At 42.8% G+C, this 24,912-nt stretch overlaps 1 protein-coding gene across 1 annotated transcript in view; it reads left to right on the forward strand.

The window, feature by feature from the left end:
- Positions 1-11,039: 11,039 nt before the first annotated feature.
- The window catches only part of LOC111238911 (double C2-like domain-containing protein alpha), a 47,836-nt gene continuing 33,963 nt past the window's right edge, over positions 11,040-24,912 (forward strand). The window contains exon 1 of the mRNA XM_022768630.1: positions 11,040-11,097. The gene's annotated coding sequence lies outside the window, so the exon portion shown is untranslated. The remainder of the gene's footprint in view (positions 11,098-24,912) is intronic.

A 24,912-nucleotide genomic window follows, 5' to 3' on the forward strand; every position in this document is an offset into this window, starting at 1 on the left:
TCACATGTGGATGGGAGTCATTTGTTGTTCTATTTACATACGGCAGCAGAAATCATAAATCTGTTCCTGAACGCATCGCTGAGGCATGAAGGAGGGATTGGAGAAAGATTTACAAGTGGGAAAGAAAATCCAATAACACTGTTACTGGTGTTGTACACTGGTGTTTAACTGGGATTTGTTGCCCCATCTGAACGGACTATTAAAAACATCAATCCGCATCTTTGAAATCAATGACACCAATATGAGCATGGAGCAGATCTGAGTCTGTCTCAGCTCTGAGATAAACATCAGGAAATATGATCACTGCTCTCTCTGCCAAGGCTAAATGTGTTTACTGTGTGATACTTTTCCTCATGCAGTTTATAAAACAACTCTTATGTAAGCCGTATAGTACAGTCCCTTAGCACCTGTGATCCCTTTTCAGGGTAACGAGCATTAACTCTGTTTTCTACTTGAATAGACTCTGGAAGAGGGATGTTTATTTGTCCCTGACGCTCCTGCTCTGCTACAAGAGGCTCCAAACAAAGACGTGGTGCACCGAGAGAAATCTATTAAGTGCAACACACACTGACAGAATCACAGCATTTGATGTAGCACACACTGTAGGAGCCATACAACCAACCAATCAACAGGCTGACCGACCGACCGACCGACCGACCGACCAACCAACCAACCAATCAACAGGCTGACTGACCGACCATCCAAACCACCAACCAACCAATCAACAGGCTGACCGACCGACCGTCCAAACCACCAACCAATCAACCAATCAATCAGCCCACTGACCAACCAACCAATCAACAGGCTGACCTACCGACTGACTTACCAACTCACCAACCAATCAATCAACTCAACAACCAACCAACCATCCGACCCACGAGAAACCAAACAACCAATAAAAGACGTGGGTGAAATCATAACCTCCTTGGTGGAGGTAACAACAGCAGTGATGGCAGCAACTACCACAAAGACACAAAACAACTACAAAGAGACACAAAACAACAATGGTCAGTAATGATTTTTCTGCTCATTGTTGTTTGAAAGAACCTGAAGAGCAGGTCTGATTGTTTTTCCTGGATTATTGATTTCCTGGGGTGTGACTCGTTTTTATAAAATCTACAAAAACACAAAAACACTCACTCCATGAGCGAAATGTTAAATTATTTTAACAAAAATAATGATGCACAATAAACACAATAACAACAAATTCCTATTAATCACTAAAACAATGTTACGGCCTGAATCTCACTGGTTACTCATCACCTCTGAGGTTCAAGGTTTTTATTGTTTATCTCACTGAATGCACCACAGAAATATAATTGGAGTTGATGTCATGTTGGTATTTAAAGAGATATAAAAAATGTATGTGCACAGAAACAATAATAAAAACCTCCTTGGGAATTAGTTCTCAAATTGTTCTCATTTACTGTGTTGTGACAGGAAGCTGTTTCCTTTTACGTTAATTACGTGTAAAACTAAAACCAGCGCAGCTTCATAAGATCTCGGAGGTGCAGTGGAGAAGCAGCAGTGACAGAGAGGAAGAGCCTGAGTGGAAATAATGAGGCTCAGAGGGAGCGGGAAAACATCAAAGTGGACGAGGCTCGTTGTCTCACGGTGACCTGGACACCTGACGAGACGGCGATCCCTCGGCCGAGTCATCAGCGCCATCACTTCAACACAGAGCTGTACACACCACTGACTCACAACTGCCTGATTACACATCACACATGAACACACACCCACAGACTGTTAGCTGATGGTATGGATTGTAGTTAAATTACAGGTTCATTAGATCATTATCACGTCTTTAATCAGCAGAGAGCAGAGCGCCCTCCCTCCGGCAGGACGGACCAACCATGAAGCTGTCGACACATTTTCTCACCAGAGAGAAGAGAACAAAACAAAGTCAAGGTCACGTTGTTAGAAACATTAGAAGAGACCAAACCCCAAAGATATTCAGGTACCATGATGTAAGACGAAGAAAAGGGACAAGCTGACTCCCTGCACATGGTACTTTTGCTCCTGCAGGTCTGTCAAGGTGATTTTATGCATTGAACCAACCAGCAGTGCTGTTGTTATGCAGGTGAGGACAGTCTCTGACAAGCAGACAGGCTGGAAATCCTGGATTTCCACAGGAAAAGAAAAGCCAGAATCTCAATGATCCCACGACTCAGGATTTTATTTGTTTAATATGAGCCACAGTCGAGGTCTTTGTAATAATGGATCATGTCGACCAACTGCAACAGAGGTGCTCTTTCATGCAGACCTGAGCCTCCCACCTGTTTGTTCCTCTCCTCCCACCTGAGCTGTGTGAGCGCTGTGCCGGGCGCCGCAGTGAACAGCAGATGTAAAGGTCGCAGATCCGCTCGCGCTGGTTGTTATGATCAGTAACTAGTTTCTCTGCTGCTTCTCTCACTTTAATAACAGGCCAACCCTCCTCTGGCCTCTATGACAGGAGCATTGTCATGTTGCAACAGGAAACACAAACTCCTGTTTAAAATATCACCGTGTGCTGCGGCATCAAGTTTCTTCTTCACTGGATTTAGGAGGATCAAACCAGGAAACACTACGGTGGCCCAGACAGGTCAACAAAATGCAAAAGCAACAACGCAAATACACATTTTACATTTGTGTTTTGGCGTTTGCATTGTGTTGACCCCTCAGGGCCGCGGTGAAACACCCACCCTGACTGAAAATACAACACAGAATGTTTCTGCTGCTGCCTGTGTGGATGTGGAGGGATGAGGGAGTGGGTGGGGGCGGGTAACATCCTCCTCACTCAGTCGTCTGCGGCGTCTTCTGGCTCGGGCGGCGTGACTCTCTTGGCTCGGTGTGTGATCAATGCTGTCGGCCTCACGCAGCAGCAGCAGCAACAAAAGGTGTAAACAAAAAGTCCCACCGGCGACATTGGCCCAGGACCGGAGAACCACTGGTTTATTGACTAATGTTCGCAGCGCGACCCCCTCACTACTGTGAAATCTGCTGCTGGTGCATTCTGGGAACATGAGGAGACGTCCTTAATGTTATCAGCAGCACCGACTGTGACCAGCTGAAATGTCTGCTGGGTAAAAGGCCTGTGGAGTGAAACAGTAGTAACTACTGCTAACAGGCCCACAGCGCCGTCCATCACATCTTACAGATGCACAGATGTTTTACAGATGTGCATCATCTTACCTGTCTGCGATTCTGCAAATCAAAGCCGCAGCAGTAAAGAAGTGGCAGCTTCAGTTGAGTTCTGCTGCAACAGTCCAGAGGAAGAAGTGTGAATAAATAAAGTTTATCCATCTATCAGACAAGCAGCTGCTTCCTCTCACATCCAGACCGTCAGAACAAAGCAGCAGCTGGACAGTGACACACATCTGTCATATTCCATCTACAGTGTGAAGAGTCTGATTGTTTTATAATTGACTCTAAATATTAAATGTCTGTGTCTGTCAGTTTTACTGTTTGTTGACCTTCATGAACTCTGGATTTAAATTCACTGTAAAGACGGTTCAAAGACTGTCGCACCTGAAAACACATCACATGACCATTCACGAACACTGGGCATGTGCGAGCCGGTGTAAACAGGAAGTAGATTGACTCCTCTGAAGGAGGAACAGCAGAGACAGTTGTAGCATTAAAACAGAGAATGTAAGTGAACAACAGCTGCTTGCAAAGACAACAAGGTCAGTAACACTGTCACTGTCAAGAAGCCCCGCCCCCAGGTTCAGCCCCAGACCTCGTTAACTCCTAGAAACACCCCTGCATGTACCTGATCTATTGCTAAATGCCTCTCCTGCTGCTGCGAGGTAACCTGATTCGTACACAGTGTAAATACAAATCACTTTGTGTGTCTCCGTCTCTCAGCGGAGAGTCTGTGTAACGACCTTGATGCAGATCCACACATCGGGTTTTTACAGACCAGCAACCAAATGAAGCCGAGATGCAGCAGGAACTTCACAGTAAGAACCAACATTTGGTTTGACAGTAACCAGCTAAGCCCGTTAACCAGAAACTCTGAAACACAAAATCCTCTCAGACTAAAACTCATCAGAACATTTCCGTGTGGATGCCGGCGAAGGGTTTATGAGATTTATGAAACAATAACAGGAAACTTCTGGACACTTTTAATCTTCCCGTCTACGAGACGATGGGAACATGAAACATGTTTGCTAATGCCTTTATAATTATTTTTCCTCAGCTCAAAAAGAAGCAGCTCGATGGAGTCTTAAAGGAAATGCAGTTTAACCGGAGGGACGCGGTGACATCTGAGGGGATGAAAAGATTCACAAACATGAGCTTCACACAGAAACAGCTCCGATTTAGTTTTGTAGTTTTTATCACTCGCATGTGCGACAACAAATGATTTTAGCATCTTCATCCGTCCATCATTTATCTGGGATCGGCTCGGAGTAGAAGAAGGTAGCCTCAGACGTTTCTTCCTCCAGCTCCTCCCGGGGATCCCAAAGTGTTACCAGGCCACATGGGAGGTGGACAGGGTCTTTCCAGGAGTCTCCTCCCAGTTGGACATGCAGGGAAGACGTCCACACATCCAAGAGCCCCTGTGGATCCACCAGTAATTGACACAACGACCCCCCAGTCAGGGTCAGAGTGTCGGCGTCCGGGGGGGGGGGGGGGGGGGGGGCGGGGGGGGGGGGGGGGGGGTCGGAGGCTGTGAGTCACCGACTGATAAATGATTAATGACTAAAAGGCAACACACACGACAGGTATCCAAAGATCTGCACCTGTTGTCCTCTCTCTCTTTCTCTGGCACAGAGACACAGAGGAAACAGGGAGATCATAAAGAGAAAGATGCAACACAGCTGTGTCATTACAGCTGCTCCTCCACTCTGACAATATATAACAATGATAATAAGAATAACTTTAATATAACCTTTTTGCAGACAAGATTAAAAACAAAGATCAAACCCTAAAATGAAAAAAATCGATAAAGGTATCTGAAATGTCGCGTCATGGTCCCTCTCACTTTATGTTGAAACTCTTTTGGACTTTGTTGGAGTCTTGGTCGGATTTTTGATTCAGTTCCTGTTTTATTTTGAAGTTGTGTATCCACTGTCATGTTACTTCCTGTCTTTGTCTTGTGTTTCCCTCCTTGTTGATTGTCTGCCCCGCCCTAATGTGTTTCACCTGTGTTGCCTCACCTGCCGCCCTTGTGTGTATTTAGTCTGTGAGCTCCCACTTGTCTTCGTCAGTCCGTCTGTCGTCCTCCTGTCCTCTTCTCCTCCTGTCCTCCTGTCCTCTTGTCCTCTTGTCCTCCTGTCCTCTTGTCCTCCTGTCCTCTTGTCCTCTTGTCCTCCTGTCCTCCTGTCCTCTTGTCCTCCTGTCCTCTTGTCCTCTTGTCCTCCTGTCCTCTTGTCCTCTTGTCCTCTTGTCCTCTTGTCCTCTTGTCCTCCTGTCCTCTTGTCCTCTTGTCCTCTTGTCCTCCTGTCCTCCTGTCCTCCTGTCCTCCTGTCCTCTTGTTCTCTTGTCCTCTTGTCCTCCTGTCCTCCTGTCCTCCTGTCCTCTTGTCCTCTTGTCCTCCTGTCCCCTGAAATCCTGTTGTTTGTTCCAGTTTTCCCTCCAGTGAAGTGTCCGTCTGTCGAGTTTTTGGATTCTTGTTTGTCGTCGGCCATTTTCAGCCGTAACTCACAAATTCAATCACTAATTATGAAACAACTTAACTCAAATGTCTCTAAGGATAAAATGACAAAGTGGTGACAGTTTATATCCAAAAGGTCAAAGGTCAACTTCACTGTGACATTATAATGTTCTGCACTGACTGACTGAGACTGTGACCATATTTCCTGTAACTTGTCTGGTTGGTGGAGGGATACCAGCGTTTTTAGATGTTTAGTGTGATTTCAGCAGAACTGAACGCAGCAGGTCCTGACCTTGTTTCTGCAGCGACTATCGAGTGCAGCACTGATGAAAAGATGAAGCAGCTCACAGAACACAAGTCTCCTCATAAGCTGAGAGACGTGTTCACAACATCTTAACCCTCAACATCTCCAGAAGCGAAGAGACTTCCACTAAAGCGAGGACGAGCTCTGTCGCAGTGTGGTGTGGAAACATAAGTGATGAACAACAAGAGCTGTCGAGCATCAGTGGTATTTATAACACCTGCATGGAGAGGAGGGGTCTGACCTCTCGCTGTTTGCTCCCCGTCCTTCAGGAGGAAGTTCAGAGAATCAAGAGCAGAACTACTTGTTTTTGTAAGAGCACAGATGCTGAGGCGGTGAGGGCCCTTCACTCTGCATCAGCATCCCTGACCTCAAACTAACCGTGTCCCCTCTCAGCTCTTTACTGCAGCTGGAACTTTGTTTTGATATGAGTTCATTTTAATATGATTATTCTGATGTTTGATTTATTTTGACAGTGTTTTCATATGTTTGTCTTTCTGGAGCTCGCACTAAGAGAAATTATAATCAATCTTCATTGAAATGATAATGAATTATCAGCTGAGCAAATACCAGGAGGTGGTCGGTCCACACCAGTCTGTAAATAAAGATGGATGCGACGTCACCCACAGGTTTCTGAAGCTCAGTGTGAGCTGCTAAGTGTGAGCTGCTCCGCTGTTGCCATCTTGGCAGTGTCTGACTCCGCCCCCTAACTTCCAGCTAATCCAAATATAGTTGAAGAGGAGGGGCCTGTTTGGAGCCGAGACTTCGATGCATGATGGTTTGTTACACCTGTCACTCAAAGAGGCCACGCCCCCAATCCTCCATAACTGTAGTCCTTAATAAAATGTAAACAGGTGAGTTATATAAACAGGTGAGTTATATAAACAGGTGTCATGAAGGAGGAAATTAGCTCTAGAGACCAAAACAGTTTTTGTACCAGGCTGTAAACATGTTGATTTCTGCTGTAAAGTTGGACATTTTAACATGGGAGTCTCTGGGGACTGACTCACTGTTGGAGCCAGAATATTATCATCAATATTCATGACAGATTTGCATTGACCATTTCTGGTTAATCGTGGGAGAGTTGTGGGCGGAGCATGAGGCTGCACACCTTTTGAAGTTGACTGAGATTCTAAAGGGAAATTTCGTGGAGGTGTGTGCACAGTTTTACTTTTGTGCATAGTGACACTTTTAGTACAGATCCTAGCCTGTTTTATAAATGAGGCTGCAGGTGTTGCAGCAGATCTCTGCAGTCATCTGAGGAGCTCTTCAAATATTAGTGGTGAAGGATGAAGAACTAATCTGACCTCAGGGCTCTGGGAACTCACGTTCCCATGGAAGCAAATCTGAGAGTTTCAGTCCTGACTCCACGTCTAAAAATCAAAATGTCCTCAGGCTGTAAATGCAATAAAAACAAAAGACGTGGGTGATGAGAATTAATCAAGAGTGAATGATGAGCATCATGAATATCCAACGATGTCACACAGGGTTGAGATTTGGGTTTGTTTCTGGGGACACAGATTTTATCAGCTCCGGGGGCGGAGTTTCAGTCAAATTTTCCTGCTGAGGAAACAGGAAGTGCAGGAGGTTTGAAGTGTGGACTCACGAGAGTGAAGCATTCAAAGAGATGCGAATGAAGTCTGTGCTGTCGTACAAAGAGCCGCGGTGCGGGAAGAATCTGCAACAACCCGACTGTTACTGAGCCGCTGAATCTGCTGTGACCTCAGAGGAAACAACAAGGAGAAACACCTCTCACATCTGTTATCCTCCCTCACAAACTGGCTGCTCCTCTCCTCACTGGCTTTGGCAATTTTTTTCAATAATTCTTCAGATTAAACCTCATGATTTTATTCATTGACTTGAGGTAAAAAAAACCAACTTTTTTTTACTGTTTTCAGGTCGTCCGTCCGTCTCAGTCTCGAGGACAGAAACACCGCGACTGAACTTCTTCACATTTGGCACAAACATTCACAAGGAAGGCTGTTCAAAGGTCAAAGGTCAAGGTCAGTGTGACCTCACAAAACACGTTTTAGCCATTACTCAAGACTTCACAGCAATTGTGACCAAAGTTTCACACAAATGGTTCATATTTTATATTTTCTATGACTCTGGGTAATTCTAGTTTTTTAATCAATAAAATGTGTTTCCCCTCTGAGTTCAATCAGTTCAGCAAATACCTGCTCACCCCAGTTATTCCGTTTTTTTGTAGCTTATATTTGTTTATATTTTACAGTTTATACCTTCATATCCTCTCATTCGCTTAAATCTGCATGTAATGTTTTTTTTTCTATAATTTCTGGTCGACGTTGGATGTTTATTGGATGTTTATTGATGATCAGAGATAATATTATCCCCTGGGTGTAAGTGTTGAGATTTAACAGAGTTATGATTCAGAGAAGAAGGAATGAAGTGCTGATGGTTTTAAAGCACCTTACCATCCTCCACCAGCTGACAGAGGAAACCCTAACTCCACCATCATTCCCAGAAATACTGTGCTGAATAATTTGCAGTAATGTACTTATTTAATTATGTAGATTAGTTGGTGAAAATAGGCAGTGTATGATTTTTAACAGCAAGTCCATTAGTGGAGGATTAAGAAATGAAGGCTGGGTTAACAAAGAGTGTGGGTGGGGGAAGAGAAGTGGACGAAGGGTGAGAGGAGGAGCAGAGTCTGTGATGCAAATGAAATTAGACCTGAATGGTTATTGTCTCATTTCTTAAGGGCTGTTGGGGTTAATTACACTCAATCTACATAATACATGACCGTTTCATAGGCAGCACATATCTGAGACAGAGAGTGGAGGCAGAGGGAGGGCAGTTAGCATTTTCAATTATCCGACTCATTATCATCAATAATTAACAGGAGAACACAGCCTTGGGTTGGGCATGAAAAATAGCTTCAGTTAGCGAGGGAACTGCAGGAAAGGTGCTGAACGTATACGAGTGTGAGATACGTCACGGTCTCATTTTTCACCAGGACTTTAATTAAACTTTTGTCCATCAGACGGCAGCAGAATGTGGCCATGATAATAATTCATTTCATCATTCTTGTCATGATAGTTTTATGGCTTTAGGGATGTGATGTCTGTCACTCAGACTGAATCTTAACAAACTGTCGCATGGATTACAATGAAATTGATGAATCCTAATGAGTTTGGTGACTGCCTTTCCTCATGTGCACATCCTTTGGTTACAGTTTAGCTAACTAATGTTAACTAGTTTATCACTTTATGTGCTTTATTCACATATCATTATCTCAATGGAAACAGACCATTCACTATTGTTTTGGCAACAAAAAAAATCACTTCTATTTTGCACAAAACTGCGATGGAAATACAGCTACTGTCTGCGAAGCAACAGTTTCCTATCAAGGAAATTTAAAAGAACTTTAAGTAGGTTTGGGGAATGCAGAGGTTTACACAGCCGTTATACTACCAACAACAAGAATTTCATCTTTATTTATCATTAGATCGAGTCATTTAAAGCTCCATATTTTCTTCTTCTTCTGTGTTTTATTTGAAGTGTTGATCCATCAGAAGATATAAAAACCATCTCAGTGTAGTTTTACATCTCCTCTCTCAGGCTTCTCTCTGCAGCTCTAGTAACAACAGGTCGGTGAGCCAATCAGAAGAGAGGAGGCTCTGAGCCTCTCTTCTGATTGGCTGACTGTTTTCTGAGTGATCCAATAAAAATAAAGCAGATTTCAGGTAAAAACACTCAGAGAAACCAAATCCTGCAAGGTTTGGATGGTGGGTCCAGGTGGGCGGGGCTTGGTGACTGCTTTGTTGTGACATCACAAAGTTCCAGAAGTCCTGACGGCTGGTTTTAAGGCTCAGTTTCTGAATACAGGCTGTGTGCATTTCTCTGTGGACTGAGGCTTTGATACTTTCACAGTATTAATATAGAAGCTAGAGCTGATCTATAATCACACTGCACATGGACACAGACCTTTACACTGGAGGAGCTTTAAATCTTGTTTGATTTCAGCGTTTTCGTTTCACTCTCAGTAAACATGGCTCAGATTTTCATCTGTCGTTATTAAAAAACCTGCATTTGTGAAACAAAGTGTGCGTCTTTAGACCAGGACTCAGTGATTAGTTCGTGTATCAGACGAACATCTTTCTGTTCATCCTGCTTTCACAGCTTCTCTCAGGCTTGGTTTCTTTGCTCGGACTCCACCGTCAGCTGGTAAAAAACTGAAGAGGAAAAAAAAGGAAATTTCTCCATCTGGGCTTTAAAGACAAAATCCAACACAGCAGAAGCAGCCATGTTTTTTTTTCCTGTTTTATTTCTCATTGAACTGCCCTGCAGGGTTTTATATCACGTTACACTCGAGATCAGAGATGGAGATGGAAAGAGAGCAGAGGTAAAAAAAAAAAAAGATCTCAGGGTTCCCTCGTCCATTTGGCATGCATGGGTGGGTAGAGAGAGAAGAGAGAGTGTGTGGGTGGATGAGATGCAGAGAGGAGGAGAAGAAGAGGAGGATGAGGAGGATGAGGAGGAGGAAGATGGGGGTAGATTTCTTTTTTTTAATGCGGGGTTCCTTCACCCCAGGGACACCTATCTGTCTGACCACGGGAGTGAGGAAATGAAGGAACAAAAGGTTGAGGAGGAGGAGGAGGAGGAGGGATGAAGAAGAAAAAAAAAGACTGGAATAAAATGGGGGGGGGGGGTATGGAGGGCCAGATCATCTACACCCTTTCCTGTAAGGGAGGAGTAAAAAGGCTGCAGCTATGTGTGATAGTATATGTGTGTTGGATGCACACATGTATCATTAGGCATCATTAACCACAAATTATACAGAGAGGAAGAGAAAGACAGATGCTGCTGTTGGCACATTATTTTACTCCTGCCCCCCCCCCCCTGCAATCTGCAGCCCTGGGGGTGGGGGGGTGAGAGTGAGAGTGAGGGAGAGTTAATCTAATACATGTGTAGTGTGATTAAAGGAAGAGCTTCATCACTGTTGACAGTTCAGATGAATGTGAGGCTGCAGTGAAAGGATATTAAACGCTGAGATCGCACTGAAAAAAGAGGCAGAGGAGAAAGGGTTAAATGTCTCTCTCTCTCTCTCTCTCTCTCTCTCTCTCTCCTCTCCTCCTCCCCCCTACCTCTCTCGACCACTCGCTGCCTCTCTCACCACCTGTTAGTTAGTGCGGACCCTCATGCACTGACATCCACTTGTTTGTGTAGGAACCTCCTCCACTCACAATCAAAGGTAAGAAAATCCATTATTCTTTATTCTGACCAGTTCTTCTTCTTCTTCTCTTCTTCACACTGGTGTGATTTCTGCTCTTTTATTTATTTATTTTTTAGGATTATTTTCACTTCTCATTTTTATCTCTGCATCCTTCATCTCTCCGTCCTCTCCTGTCTTTCCATCTCTCTTTTTAAAATTTCTGCCAATTGTGCAAATCAGTGGTGGAAAGTAAATATTTACATTTGCAACATCAATTCTGAACAATTTTTACTTTACATCATTTTATTTTTATATTTATAATTTTAACAGTTACATTTCAGATTTAAATGTTCATCAAAAACATGAAAAAACAAATAGGAAAAACAAAAAGTATTTTCTTTGGCAACTATTTTTCATGATTCTAGTTTTTACTTCCAATTAAAATAACATCTCTCTCTTAAATATAACTTTACTTTTACAACTTATTTTGGACAAAGGCAACAAATGTAATATAATTATCTTTTAAACCATGATGCACTGCTACAGTTCAAACAATCCAACACCAAATAAAAGTTAATGCAGATTTCAGTTTGTACTTAAATTGTACAATGCATTTTGTAATTTATTTATTATAAAAAATGAAAGTATTGCTTCATGTCTGATTTAGATAAATAGAAATCAATATACACAAAAAGTATTTATTTCAAAAAACTTAAAGGGACCCCCTGCAATACTGGAACAGACCACAAGGGGTCTGCAGTCAACAGTATTCAAAACAGTTAAAATCAGCTCCTCCTCCAGATTCATTTATAAATGATGCTGTGTTGCACGTCACAAAGTGTCAGTTATAATCACAGACTGTAAATAAAGATCGATGTCACCTCTGTGACGTCACCCACAGGTCTCTGAAGCTCAGAGTGAGCTGCTCTACCGTTGCCACCTTGGCAGTGTCTGACTCCGCCCCCTAACACCCAGCTAATCCAAATATGGTCAAAGAGGAGGAGCGTGTGTCAAGCCAAGAGTTCGGTGCATACTGGTTTGTGGCAAACATTTACTCACCCACCTGTCACTCCAAGAGGCCACGCCCTCAATCCTCCATAACTGTAGTCCTTAATAAAATGTAAACAGGTGAGTTATATAAACAGGTGTCATGAAGGAGGAAATTAGCTCTAGAGACCAAAACAGTTTCTGTACCAGGCTGTAAACATGTTTATTTCTGCTGTAAAGTTGGACATTTTAACATGGGAGTCTATGGGGACTGACTCACTGTTGGAGCCAGACTCTAGTGGTCGTTAGAGGAACTGCAGCTCCTGGTTTCAGCCCCAGAGGATGATGCTTGGTTGTTTCCGTAATACATAATATAATACACTTTTAGTCATTTTAGTTTAATTTCTGTTGAACTCGTGTCAACTTTAAGACAAATAGTCATGACAGGAAGTTTATCTGAGTTTCTTCAGTCTAACACAGAATTATCGTCTGAATCCACTCATTTATCTGAAAAGCACATTAAATATTGAGACACTTATTTCCTGATGTTTTTCCAGTGTTTTGATGCTAAAGTAGATTTTCAGCTGCAGGACTTTTAGTTGTAATTCTGTATTTTCATCCTGTTTGAGTTGATTAAATGGTCTGAATACGTCTTCCACCACAGCACTGTTAACCCTCATATGTCAGAGCAGCTGTCAGTTCTCCCTGAGTTAATCCACAGCCAGAGGCATTACAGCTCATCCACACGTCTCCTAGGTTTCCTCTGCTCACTGTGTCAATTCAGTTTCATCTGGATTGATCAGGGATCAACATTGAAGGGAGAAATATTCCCAGCCTTTATTTTAATGGAAGTGGAGAAGCAGTGACTATGAGCTGGTTTAACTTCTCACCTAAACATGTTGCTGTTCTGACGTCGTGAGCTGTGTCCCAGTTCAGGAGGAGGTTCATTTGAAGACTAGACTAGACCGTCATATTTTGAAGGCTCCTTCAAATACATCCTTTTCCCGGGCAACGAAGGCTCCAACAGCTGGATCCTTCCTGGTCCAACATATCCCAAGATTCATTGCAAGGCCGGTAATGAAAGCAAATAACAGTGACAGAGAGTCTTAGGATCACACTTATAAATGTAAGTATTATGTCTCAGCTCAGCTCAACAGCCGTACAACTGTTAAAACCAAGAGACTTAAAACTTCAGGTTTTTGTGAAAAAAAAGTCACGTGTTGTCAGGGTTGCTAGGCGACAGAAGCCACTCTTTGTGACGCAAAGACCAGAGAGTCTCGCTTCCGGTCGGCCTTCGCGTCTACGACAGCTACGAAGGGACCGAATAAGGACACAGCTGCAGAGTACTCAGGTCCACCGTGACATCACTGCTGGGCGTGGCTACAGCCCGTGTTGGCAGCACGGCGTTGCAGCAGGTGGTGCAGATGCTGTAGTGAACTTTCCTCTCGTCGTCGCTCAGTGTTTGAGTTATGGCAGATGAAGCTCTGCGCCGCTTCTGTTCGGGTTCAGCCAAAACAAACTGTGTGAAGTATCAGTCTGCATTGTTCGCAGTGTTGTCGGCACACATGGTGAGATGTTTATGTGCAGTGCAGAGCTGCTGGCAGCGCGCCGTCGCCGTCGTCATCTGTGGCCAGTTGAAACGGAGTGGGAACCGTGGCCGACCGGCACAATCTGGAACTGAACCATTCAGGTTTTGGAGCGCACATCCAGCCACGCCCATCAGTGGTGCTGCAGGTGGAGGCCTGTTCACCCTCCTGACTGAAAGGCTGTGATCATAATCATCATGTTAATTATCACTATTATTATTATCATTCAGTGAAAATCAAGGAGGTGGTTGTCAGTTCTGGTTCTTTAGAAGCACAAGATCAGAAAATGTATTTGACAGATTTCAAAGATAAAACAGTGACACCAGCTCTGTCTCTGTTAGAAATGATATTTATGTGCAACTCATTCAGAACAAATACATTTATTAATTAAGACAGGATTATGTTTTCTATTAATATAATGAGCTAATGTTGTTAATTTGCATATTTGGAAACTGGACGTATCAGTTCACAGTTAATGTGTTTGTTTTAACCGAGATGTCTGTAGTGACTCCAGCTTTATAAACTGTCTCCAGGTTCTGTTCAGACTGTCACAGATCCTGGTTCAGGTTCGGGAAAGATCCTGGTCTGGTTTAATACAGAAAGTGACTTCAGACATTTAATCTAAACCACCATCTTTAACTGAACTTAACCAAAGAGCTGTTGTTGCCTCTGGATGTGAACCTGGTCATTTCCTTTTTCAAACAGTAGATTTTCATAGATACATGTAACTTTCAACTTCCAGTCATTCAAAATGTGACCTACACAGACAGAGCTGAGGTTTCTGTTTAGGTCGATCAAGAGCTTTCATACCTGCCACTGAATCTACGACAACCTACAGTTCCTCTAATGGCCACTAGAGTCTGGCTCCAACAGTGAGTCAGTCCCCATAGACTCCCATGTTAAAATGTCCAACTTTACAGCAGAAATCAACATGTTTACGGCCTGGTACAAAAACTGTTTTGGTCTCTAGAGCTAATTTCCTCCTTCATGACAGTTAGTTAGCATTAACGTAATTTCTGCAGCTGATAATAAATCAATCCAATAAAATTTGTGTTAGCTTCAGCTAAGGTTAGCATTTGGCTTTCTCAGCTAGTGTTCAGTGATACAGCATTAGCATTAGCTGTATTGCTGTCTAGTTGTTGTTCTCTGCTTTTTGTAATTACTTATTATATTAATTATTATTATGTACTAATTATGGTTCTAACCCTGAAAAGGTATGACCCCGTTGTCTTTGCTCAGGTTTATTATTTCATTATTGTTATTTTTCTGACAGATTTGCTCAAATTCCCGTGAGCTGGAATTAGTTAGAAAAATGAAAATTGGCAGAATGAGAATGAATCATGTTCACCAGGTTCCCAAGAAATATGAGCTGAGTCGGCCAGACGGTGGCGCTGTAATTAAGGCTCAATGAAAAGATTTTGGAAAGGCCACTCCCCTCCCACCTTTTGTTTGATTGACTTGAAGTTTGACAGACAATTCCAGCTCAAAAAACTCTTGCAACATAAAAGTCCGTCGAGTTTTTTAAAATGTTTTTTTTAATGGTAAAAAAAAAGAGACAAAAGTCAGATTCTGATCTTAACTCAAGTTTGAGCTTTGCTTCATTTGTCTTCGTGAGTCAGCATACAGGTGGCACTGCAGGAATGTGATCATTTAAAATAGCCTGAACTCTAGAGTCATGAGTCTGATTCACTTTTTTCATCCTTGTTCAAAAAACCAGCTGAACTGTCCGTCTGTGTGTCGGGCATGAACATATCAGCTGTAACAGGCTGTGCAGCCGCGGTGGAGCTGTCTTCCTTATGGTTTCTTGTACATAAATAAGATGATTACTTCTTCTTTTTGTCTACGATGACTGTAACCGGAGCTTCTCCCAGCATGCACTGGGTAGAGGGGAACAGGTTGGTGGTGGCAGAAGCTCAGTTACTGCATTATTTCTCATATTATATATATTATATTACATCTTCAACCTGAGTGACTGACCACCACACTGCTCTGCTTCACACTCACACACTTCACTGTTGTGTTTAATGGATAATCAACCACATGTTGCAGGGAGGATAAAAAAAAACAAAAAAAACAAAACAATCTAAATCACTTTTCCAGCCAAAATGTTTCTCTGCTTCTCTCTGGGATTTGAAAACCTCCAGTCTCCGAAAAACAGCACATTATAATTCCTACCCACCAACAGCTGCATGTAAATCAATACAGCCTCAGTGCCGACACAGACCTGATGTTATTGGCTGTGGAGTTGCTTCAGCAGAGAATGAGAGAAGATGAGGCAAAAGCACAGAAAGAGTCGCAGGAGAAATCACTTCACTCCTTTTTCATTTTCCAGTTCGTGGTTGTATATATGTCTATTATTATTATTATTTAGTGGTAACATGTAACTAAGTACAGTTACTCAAACGAGTTTTTAGTTTAGTTAGTTTTTTATTAGGAAGGGGAAAATAACTTTGTGTGATGTGAAAGTCTTAATTTACAAAGACTCTAAGGAGCTTTTCAGCCTCTTTTAGCTTCAAGTTTTGCGAGCAGCTGGTGAACACAGTGGAGCATTTAGCAGCTAAAGAGCCAGATATGAGTTAGGGTTAGGGTTGGTGGAGACCAAACACTGAGCTAAGAGAGAGGGAACATGTTGATCTGTAACTGCTGGATGTGGAAACACTGACTCCTCGACGGGTGGGTAACATTAGTTTAGCCTAGGGCAGCACGATATGCGAAGACAAATCATATTGCGATTATTTTGGTAGATATTGCGATTCCAATATGAGTCACAGTTTCAGTCGGAATGATCATTTTTGCATTTTATTTTTGCACTTTATCAAAAAAAATTGCAGCTCCTGTGATTTGGATATTGCACTTGGAAATATTGCAATTTCAATTATTCATTTATTATTTATTATTAGTTTTGACAGTAGGTCAGTATTCCTTTGTCCTGTTTGCTAATGTTTGTGATGTTTATGTTGTGATAGCTTACCCTGACGTTTTAGTTTTAGCTGAGGCTAGCGTGTCGCTTTCTCACCAGCTAAAGTTCAGTGATATAGCATTAGCATTAGCTCTCCTTCTGTCTAGTCATTCTCTCTCTCTAGTTTTTATTATTATATCACTCAGGTACTGGTTCTTACTCTCCACTTTGTCAGGACATGTTGTTGGTGTGATGTTAGCTACATTAGCAGGAGAGTTGTAAGTGTCTACAGTCTCTGGGAAACATCCTCCTCTTCTCTGCACTTTAGCTTAGCAGCAGCTGTAGCCACAGTTAGCTGTCTCTTCGTTTGCTCTGTATCATGTTATCTGTCTGTTTTGTAGCAACAAAGACCTAAAAACACAAGTTAGCTAGCACAGTGCTAGTACAGATGATTTACTTGGTTGGATGCATAATTCAAAACACGACGCGAGGTAGCTTCACCTTCCTTGTTAGCTTCACCTTCCTTGTTAGCTTAGCTACAAACCAACAATCCTCTCTTCTGACATTTTGCACAGATTTTTGGTGTTTTATGGATGGATTTATGAAACAAGAAAATAATTGGCAGGTTAATCAATAATAAAAAATAATTGTTAGTTGCAGCTCTAAACCACATTTAGTTGACACAGTCACATATAAACTCTGCATGTTTCACAAATAGGTGATGCTATGGCAGCATTAGCATTAGGTGAACTGGTAGCTGTTCACCACCTTTCCTCACCTGTCGATCAGTAATCAGGTGAGTATTTAAAGTGATGGGACCGACTGACCACTGAGTCACTCCCCACAGTGAGAGGGTGAGTGAGGGGGAGACTGATGGGAGACTATTAATGCAGAGAGCAACATGAAGACATGTGTGACTAAAACAAGCAACACAGAGGGGATGAAGACCGACAGCTCTGTGCGAAGGAAAGTATCTGCAGACACCAGGACAGGAATAAAGACTGCGGGAGTGAGTGGCAGGTGAGATAGGACAGCAGAGAGGAGGTGAGGGTGAGGGAGGGAAGGAGGGAGGATGCAGAGAGAGAAGCATTTAATGTGTCTTCATTAGCATATTCCACTGTGCTTTTCCCCTCAGCTTAACTCTCCACTGCTGAGTTTCACCAGTAATCCCACTGTGACTGAATATCAGTCACTGGACGTGAACCAGATTTCACTTTCATGTGGGAGAATGGTTCAGTTGATAAACGCTGCTTCCCCCTGAATTAAACATGACGACGGTGGAGCAGCAGCCAGATGAAACACCCACGAAATAAATGCACATACCTGCAGAGCTGTGGATAGGGAGGAAACAGCAGAACTGAAGTCAAACTTATGGGAAAGAATCTTTTAATTATCACTAATTAGAAGATGACTGAGTGTCTCTGAAGATGAATCACTCAGATAAAATATTATACTAACAGAAATTTTAAAATTACAATAAATATGACTTTATATCATATAATTATGGCCTTGTGAGTAAATTATGTGTCTCATTATTGCAGAGGTTCAGGTTCATCTATCTATCTATCTATCTATCTATCTATCTATCTATCTATCTATCTATCTATCTATCTATCAGATTCACTATTTCACAATCATAATTACATTTAGAACAGTGGTTTCCAACCCATTGTAATTTGAGAGTTTTCCACATAGGTTTTAATGAGGTACAGCAGGTCGTCCACTGATCAGGAAGTCGGTGGTTTGATCCCTGACTCTTCCAGTCCACATGTCGAAGCGTCTTTGGGCAAGATACTGACCCTCAACCTGCCTTGGCTGATGCACCGTCACAGTGTCAGGGTCGTAAAGACGAGGACAGTCTGCCGTCCAGTTCCCATAATATTTTTTTCCACATCGGATATCTGAGTGAAATGTGCTTTACATGTGAAACATTTATGTTTCTTCTTCTAATGCAACTTCTTAATGACTCATAATTATGACTTAGGCCACGTTCAGGCCGACATCAGGCCGACGTCAGGCCGACGTCAGGCCTCAGCTTTTGATTCAGCTCTGTACTTCACTGACTAATCAAACACTGTTTGTACAATAGCAGTTAATTTACTCTGTAACATGAACAGTGTTTTCTGCTGTTTACATGTGGATCATGGAGAAGGAGGAGAAAATGGTGCCTCAGAGTTTTACAAACATCTGTGCCTGAACAACATCCACTACCTGAAACTAATGTTATTGTCTCATGATACTTAAAACAACTCCTCTGCACCATTTTCAGTCTGTGTGTTTTCTTAGACACCCACCAGCGCGGTCATTAAAGCTGCCTTCAAGCTTCCTCTCATGCTTACAATGAACTGCTTCATCATTAATTTTATTTAGAGGTACCACAGGACTCTGATGCATGAATCAGCTTTTCTGCTTCTGCTCACAACAGCACACCCAAAACCTCAGAGGGAGGACATCAACAGAAACAGAGCTGGATCCCTCATTTAGAAACAAACCAAAAGGCTTTTATTGAGTTTGTGTAAAGTAGGAAACAGACGAGTCTCCAGACAAACGATAAACAGAAGTGATTGATACGACAGTTTTCTGCCTCCACAGGATGAAAAACGACAGTCCAGTTTAGTGACTCTGCTTTTCAGTCACCACTTTGATCAACCTCCTCACTCTGTGTACACAGTTTATTTCAGATGTGCAGCTCTGCTTCAGCCTCGTTAAGGACGCCCTGCAGAGCTTTTAACACACGACACACTCGCACACTGAGAATATATTTCACTCAGCATCGGCCTCTCCCGCTGTTTTACTGTCTTCACTTCCTTAAACGTTTGATTTGTCCTCTCCCTCCATGATCACGTCTCTGTGGGTCTTCAGGTGGAACATCAGGCAACAGGTTTGATAACTGGAACCAGCTGTTCAGCATTTGGAGCTAACGAGGAGTCCAGTCAGCAACTCTCAGTAGACACAGAGTAAAAGCCTGGAGGAAGTTCTTGTTCTGCCTCCAACAGAGAGTCTGGTTCCATCTCTGCGTGTGATTCATCTTTGAGAGCGTGCACGTACATCAAGCGAATTATTATCAGACTCAACGTCACCCTGTCCCTGAATTTACCTCAACCACACCCTGGACCAGTCTGCCCACTGAACCCAGAGACCAAACTGGTGTCAACCCTCCATCAAACTCCCAGTTAGTGAACAAGTTGACCTCAAAATACCAAAGTCAGAGAGTGTTACCTGAACTAGTAGCTGTGATGTAATTACTGGATGTAAAACTACTCGTTAGTGAACAAAGTAATCAGATTACTGTCAGGTGATTACTGTCCAACAATGCTCGTCTTTGTGTGTGCAGTGTGGCCCTTCTGTCTCCCCCTGGTGGCAGTGGCAGGAATTACACAAACACTGTCATGACAGGACTGAGTCCGAAAACCTGGTGATTAGTCACATTTTAGCGCCTGGTTTTTAGATTGTGTTTTTGGTTGATGACTGAAATTATGTCTGTGTTGAACAAGTTCACGACATTTTCATGTTTTATTCTACAACGTCCGAGTTTACGTCTCGGTTGCTAACAAGTGTCTAAATGAGAAGATGAATGGTTAACTCACCAGTCCACCTTTACAGCCTGGTTAACTCACCAGTCCACCTTTACAGCCTGGTTAACTCACCAGTCCACCTTTACAGCCTGGTTAACTCACCAGTCCACCTTTACAGCCTGGTTAACTCACCAGTCCACCTTTACAGCCTGGTTAACTCACCAGTCCACCTTTACAGCCTGGTTGTGTTTCTACAGTCCCTAACTGTCAGAGGAACGGCTTCAGTAGAAGAGTCAGAGCTGAATCAAACTGCGAGCTGAAGTTTAGTGATGGAGACGTCATGTGACCATGGTGTTGAAGTCATGTGACTGTGGTGTAGCTGTATAGCCTAACATTAACTTTTCACTTCTGCTGATTGTACAGAGGCTTCAAACATCATAAAGTGATGTTCGTTAGTGAAGATGATCCTGCTGAACTAAACCTGTCAGGATCAGAAACGAGGGTGACGCTGTCATCATGGTTGGTCTACAAACCTACATCCTCCCTGCAGGACTCTGTTTGGTCTTATAAGTTAAAGTACTGGACAAATGAAAATGTGACCTGATGATGGCGCTAGATGAAACGTCAGAGCATCAGCAGAGTCTGTAGGATTCGTCCTCTGGGAACCACGAATGTCTGAACCACATATTGTGACGTTCAGATATAAGATAAAGTGGTGGACAGCTCCAAATGTTGACAGAATCTACGCCATCACATCACGCTGTAGCCGTCGCTGCTTAAAGTCCCTCCTCAATCATTATTAAATCACTACCAGGTGAACAGACGAGGTGTCGAATCAAACAAGAGTTCTGGGGAAAAAAATGAATTAGTACTTGGAATGAGTAAGTTTTATTTATGATAATGAAATGACCAGAGAATGAATGACTGAGACTTCAAGTGGGGAAGCTGCACGTTCTTGAGCGTTAACTTCACACTAAGTGGCCCAGGTTGCTCACAAGCTCATCATCTGTTTGTGTCGTCTACGTCCGGTTGAGATCTTCTTCACTGCAGTGCATCTTCCTGCTGCTGATGACTGCTGAGTGCTCGCTTCACTCTCGGCTCCGAACAATTAAAAAAACATTTGAGAAGTGCAGCAGGACGAGGGAGGAGGAGGGAGGACAGGTCATAACACTGAGAATAAACGTCTGTGAGATAAGTGAGTATTATTATTAACACACTGACGGTGTCCAACAAGTCGACAAACAGTGTGAGAAGAAGAAATGCAGCATGTGCTCACTACCTGATTATGATGCTGATTATGCCGCTGCTGTTTCTTTCCCTGTTAACTGTAACAAGGCCGTCGTCCACCGGGGATTGTTCTTGTCGTTGCTCATGTTCTTTACTCTCCCCAGAGTCTAAAGTCAACATGGAGGAGCAGTATTTAGTTTCTGACGCTCCACATGTCTGGAACGAGTCTGCGCCAACTCTCTCTTCTTCTAAACCAGGGCTTAGAACTTCACTCTAATGTTCATTGTTCTGTTTATTCCACTTTATTCCACTTAAGTTTCATAGATCAGCGTCTGTTCAGCTCTCAAACATGGACATGGAGACCAATCTGCACAAAATCAGATCATCTCTATCAAATTATTCTTCCCCTAAACTATAATAAATATGTATTTCTGTAAGAATCCCGTCTGTAATGAGGTTATCACGGTTCAGTAAGTCATGGACGCCCGGAGTCCCGCTGTAATGATACTTTTCACCTCTGCCTGTGAGATGACTCAGTGTCACGTCTGCCCGTTCGACCCTGCAGCGGCTCCTCTCCGAGTCTCTCCTGGACGCCGCAGTCGTCTGGCACATCACGTCTGAGGATGGGGGGTCCTTGACGTCAGATTTGACCAGTAAATTTACTTTGGAAAAGGTCACAGGCAGAGCCCGAAGCTGAAGCTCTGACTCACTGGTAGTGTTGGGATGTGACTGTGGTGAACAGGTCCATCTGTCAAACCCTGTGTTCAGTACTAAGTCATTTTTGTTTATCCACCAGGAATGACCTCAGATTATAAGCAGCCATCATCAGCTGCTCAGTGCCGAGGTGGAACGGCACTTCCCTTCAACATTAGTGTAACTTTTGAATTTAAAATGACTTTGAGCACATGTTGTAAAGTTTAAAGTTTAAAGACATTTAAACTGATTAGATATACGCTCGCTGTATATCTAATCTTATTGTTGACCTTGTAGTGAACTGCAGTAGCTGTAGCTGGTGCTTTCATTCAAATCTATCTGTCTGTGTCGCTGACTGACTGACTGAGTGACCAAGTTACAGCATTGCTCGTTGCTCTTTCAAAATGATTTGGTGCGAACAGGCAGTGTTGCTAACTTAGCGCCTTTTTCACCAGATTAACTTTTCAGACTTTTTTCAAAAAAGCACCTTGCGACAAATCTAACAACTTTTTGGACAAACATTAGCTACTTTCTCTTCAGAAGAGTGTTTGGTGATGTTGTCTGACGACGTCGTGGTTATAAAATCAGGATCTCAGCAGCAGCTTGGCAGTGACTGCTGGTTAACATGTCGTCTTAATGGGCCAATCAAATGCATGCAAACTTCTCTGTAACACGGTTATCAGTACTGGAAGATTAATACTGTTGTAAATGAGGTCATCAGTCTGCATCACTTCACTGCCAGACTGTGAGTGGTGACGTCACAGCTGTGAGTGATGATGTCAGAGCTGTGAGCGATGATGTCAGACTGTGGTCCTCACAGGTGAAAATCTTCTATGATGTTTGAATTGAAGCTGTTTTTGACTCGAGCGGTGTGTGTGCAGGAAAACAGAAACCTCTTTGCATCCTGGTCTGTGTATGGCTCCTATATGTTTTGTTATATCCACACAGCTGTACAGCAGGACTGTGGTTAAACTGGTTTGTGTCTTCAGTGAACTGGTTTCAGCATCACAGTGCGACACACCTTTCCTTTCTGTTTCTCAATCTCAAATACGATCCTTGTAAACCCAGTCTCACTCATTCAATTTATTTCTTTCCATGTGTCAGACCTCACACATAAACACTCCTCATTAAATATCTGCTGTCAGCTACATGCAGCGCGCCGCCGAGGAAGCTGTCGGGGCTAAATTGTGTCAGACCTGGTAAATAGGTCTAAAAATAGCTGCGTGTTTCCATTAAAATCAGAAATTGAATGGTCGAGTCGGTGCAGCAGAGATGATGAGGCCCAACTGTTGCAGAGACAGTTTGGTGAAAAGGACTGGAAGTGTTGTCAGGTCTACAAAAACATGAGGATGTGAGCTGTGAAGTGTCTGCCAGCTCAGCTTTCAGCTTAAAGGGTCATAGTCATATTCTATATTTTGCTTTTTGTCAGTAAATCTCCCGTATTGAGACAATCCAACAAAGACAGGAAGCATCTGTGTCTCACAGGCTGATATATCTCTTTCATCTGAGCCATAAAGCTCCAAGATAAGATTTAAAAAGTGTGTTTTAACAATGAAAATAGTCTCCATCTAGACAAGCATTTTAAACGCACATGTAGGCAGGTGCAACTTTATAAAATTCATAATTTAAAGCTCCTCCAGTGTAAAGGTCTGTGTCCATGTGTAGTGTGATTATAGATCAGCTCTAGCTTCTATATTAATACTGTGAAAGTATCAAAGCCTCAGTCCACAGAGAAATGCACACAGCCTGTATTCAGAAACTGAGCCTTAAAACCAGCCGTCAGGACTTCTGGAACTTTGTGATGTCACAACTAAGCAGTCACCAAGCCCCGCCCACCTGGACCCACCATCCAAACCTTGCAGGATTTGGTTTCTCTGAGTGTTTTTACCTGAAATCTGCTGTATTTTTATTGGATCACTCAGAAAACAGTCAGCCAATCAGAAGAGAGGCTCAGAGCCTCCTCTCTTCTGATTGGCTCACTGACCTGTTGTTAATAGAGTTAAATATGGGACCTTTAACTGCACATTAGCTGCTAGCAAAGACAACTAGGTCAATAAGGCTGGTAATTCATTGTCCATGTTGCATTCATCACTGTAGTCGAAGTTGATGCTGTTTGTTTTCTTCTGGAAAACCGTCACATGATAGGAGCGTTGACAAATCACGGAAGGACACGTCGTGACTGATAAGACCCAATCAGGAAGCGATCGCAATTGTCAGCATCATCGTTTCCAAAAGTCTCTGTTTAAGAGGCTTGAAAACTCCGGAGGACGCCAGACGTAAACGTAGCAAAAGAGATGCTTTTTAAAACTAAAATGTGTTAGTGTGGATGCACCAAGGTGGATTAATCCACCGCTGAAAATAGTCCCCAACAAATGTATCTCCTGTGTAAGAAACTACAGCGAGCAGAAGTGAAATAACATGAATTACTCACCTCTTCCACCACGGCTGCTCATTAATTGGCGCTGCAGTGTTTGCTGCTCTCTCCGTTTGGATCTGTTCAGGTCCGCTGCCTTTCAGACGGGGCCTAATTATCTCCTGGTCAATGTGGACTGGGTCGGACTCAGACTGAGTCTCTTTTTAAGAGAATTAATTTTGTTTTTATTTTATCATGTTGGGTTCAGGCAGCTTTTTCACTTACGACTAAAGTTTAACATGTAAACAACAGAGCGGAGGACTCGCTGGAAAGACTTGATGCTCTCCTGAAAGTGATGAATGAATGATTGTTTTTTCCTGCATGGATATAAACCATTAATGTTCTTAACAAATATAAAACTATGAAATCCAGTTGGAACAAGTTGTTTGATTTCCTTTACATTTATTTGATTTTTTAAAAATGTCTGATAATTTTCTGATAAGCTGATTAGTGTCTTGGAAGATCAGAAACTACAGTGGAAAGTAACGGGACTCCAACTAAACTGAAACTAAACTAAAGTGAAATTAAACTGAA

Source organism: Seriola dumerili, unplaced genomic scaffold, assembly GCF_002260705.1.
Source record: "Seriola dumerili isolate Sdu_G_001 unplaced genomic scaffold, Sdu_1.0 BDQW01001787.1, whole genome shotgun sequence".
In the NCBI taxonomy this organism is placed as follows: Eukaryota; Metazoa; Chordata; class Actinopteri; order Carangiformes; family Carangidae; genus Seriola; species Seriola dumerili.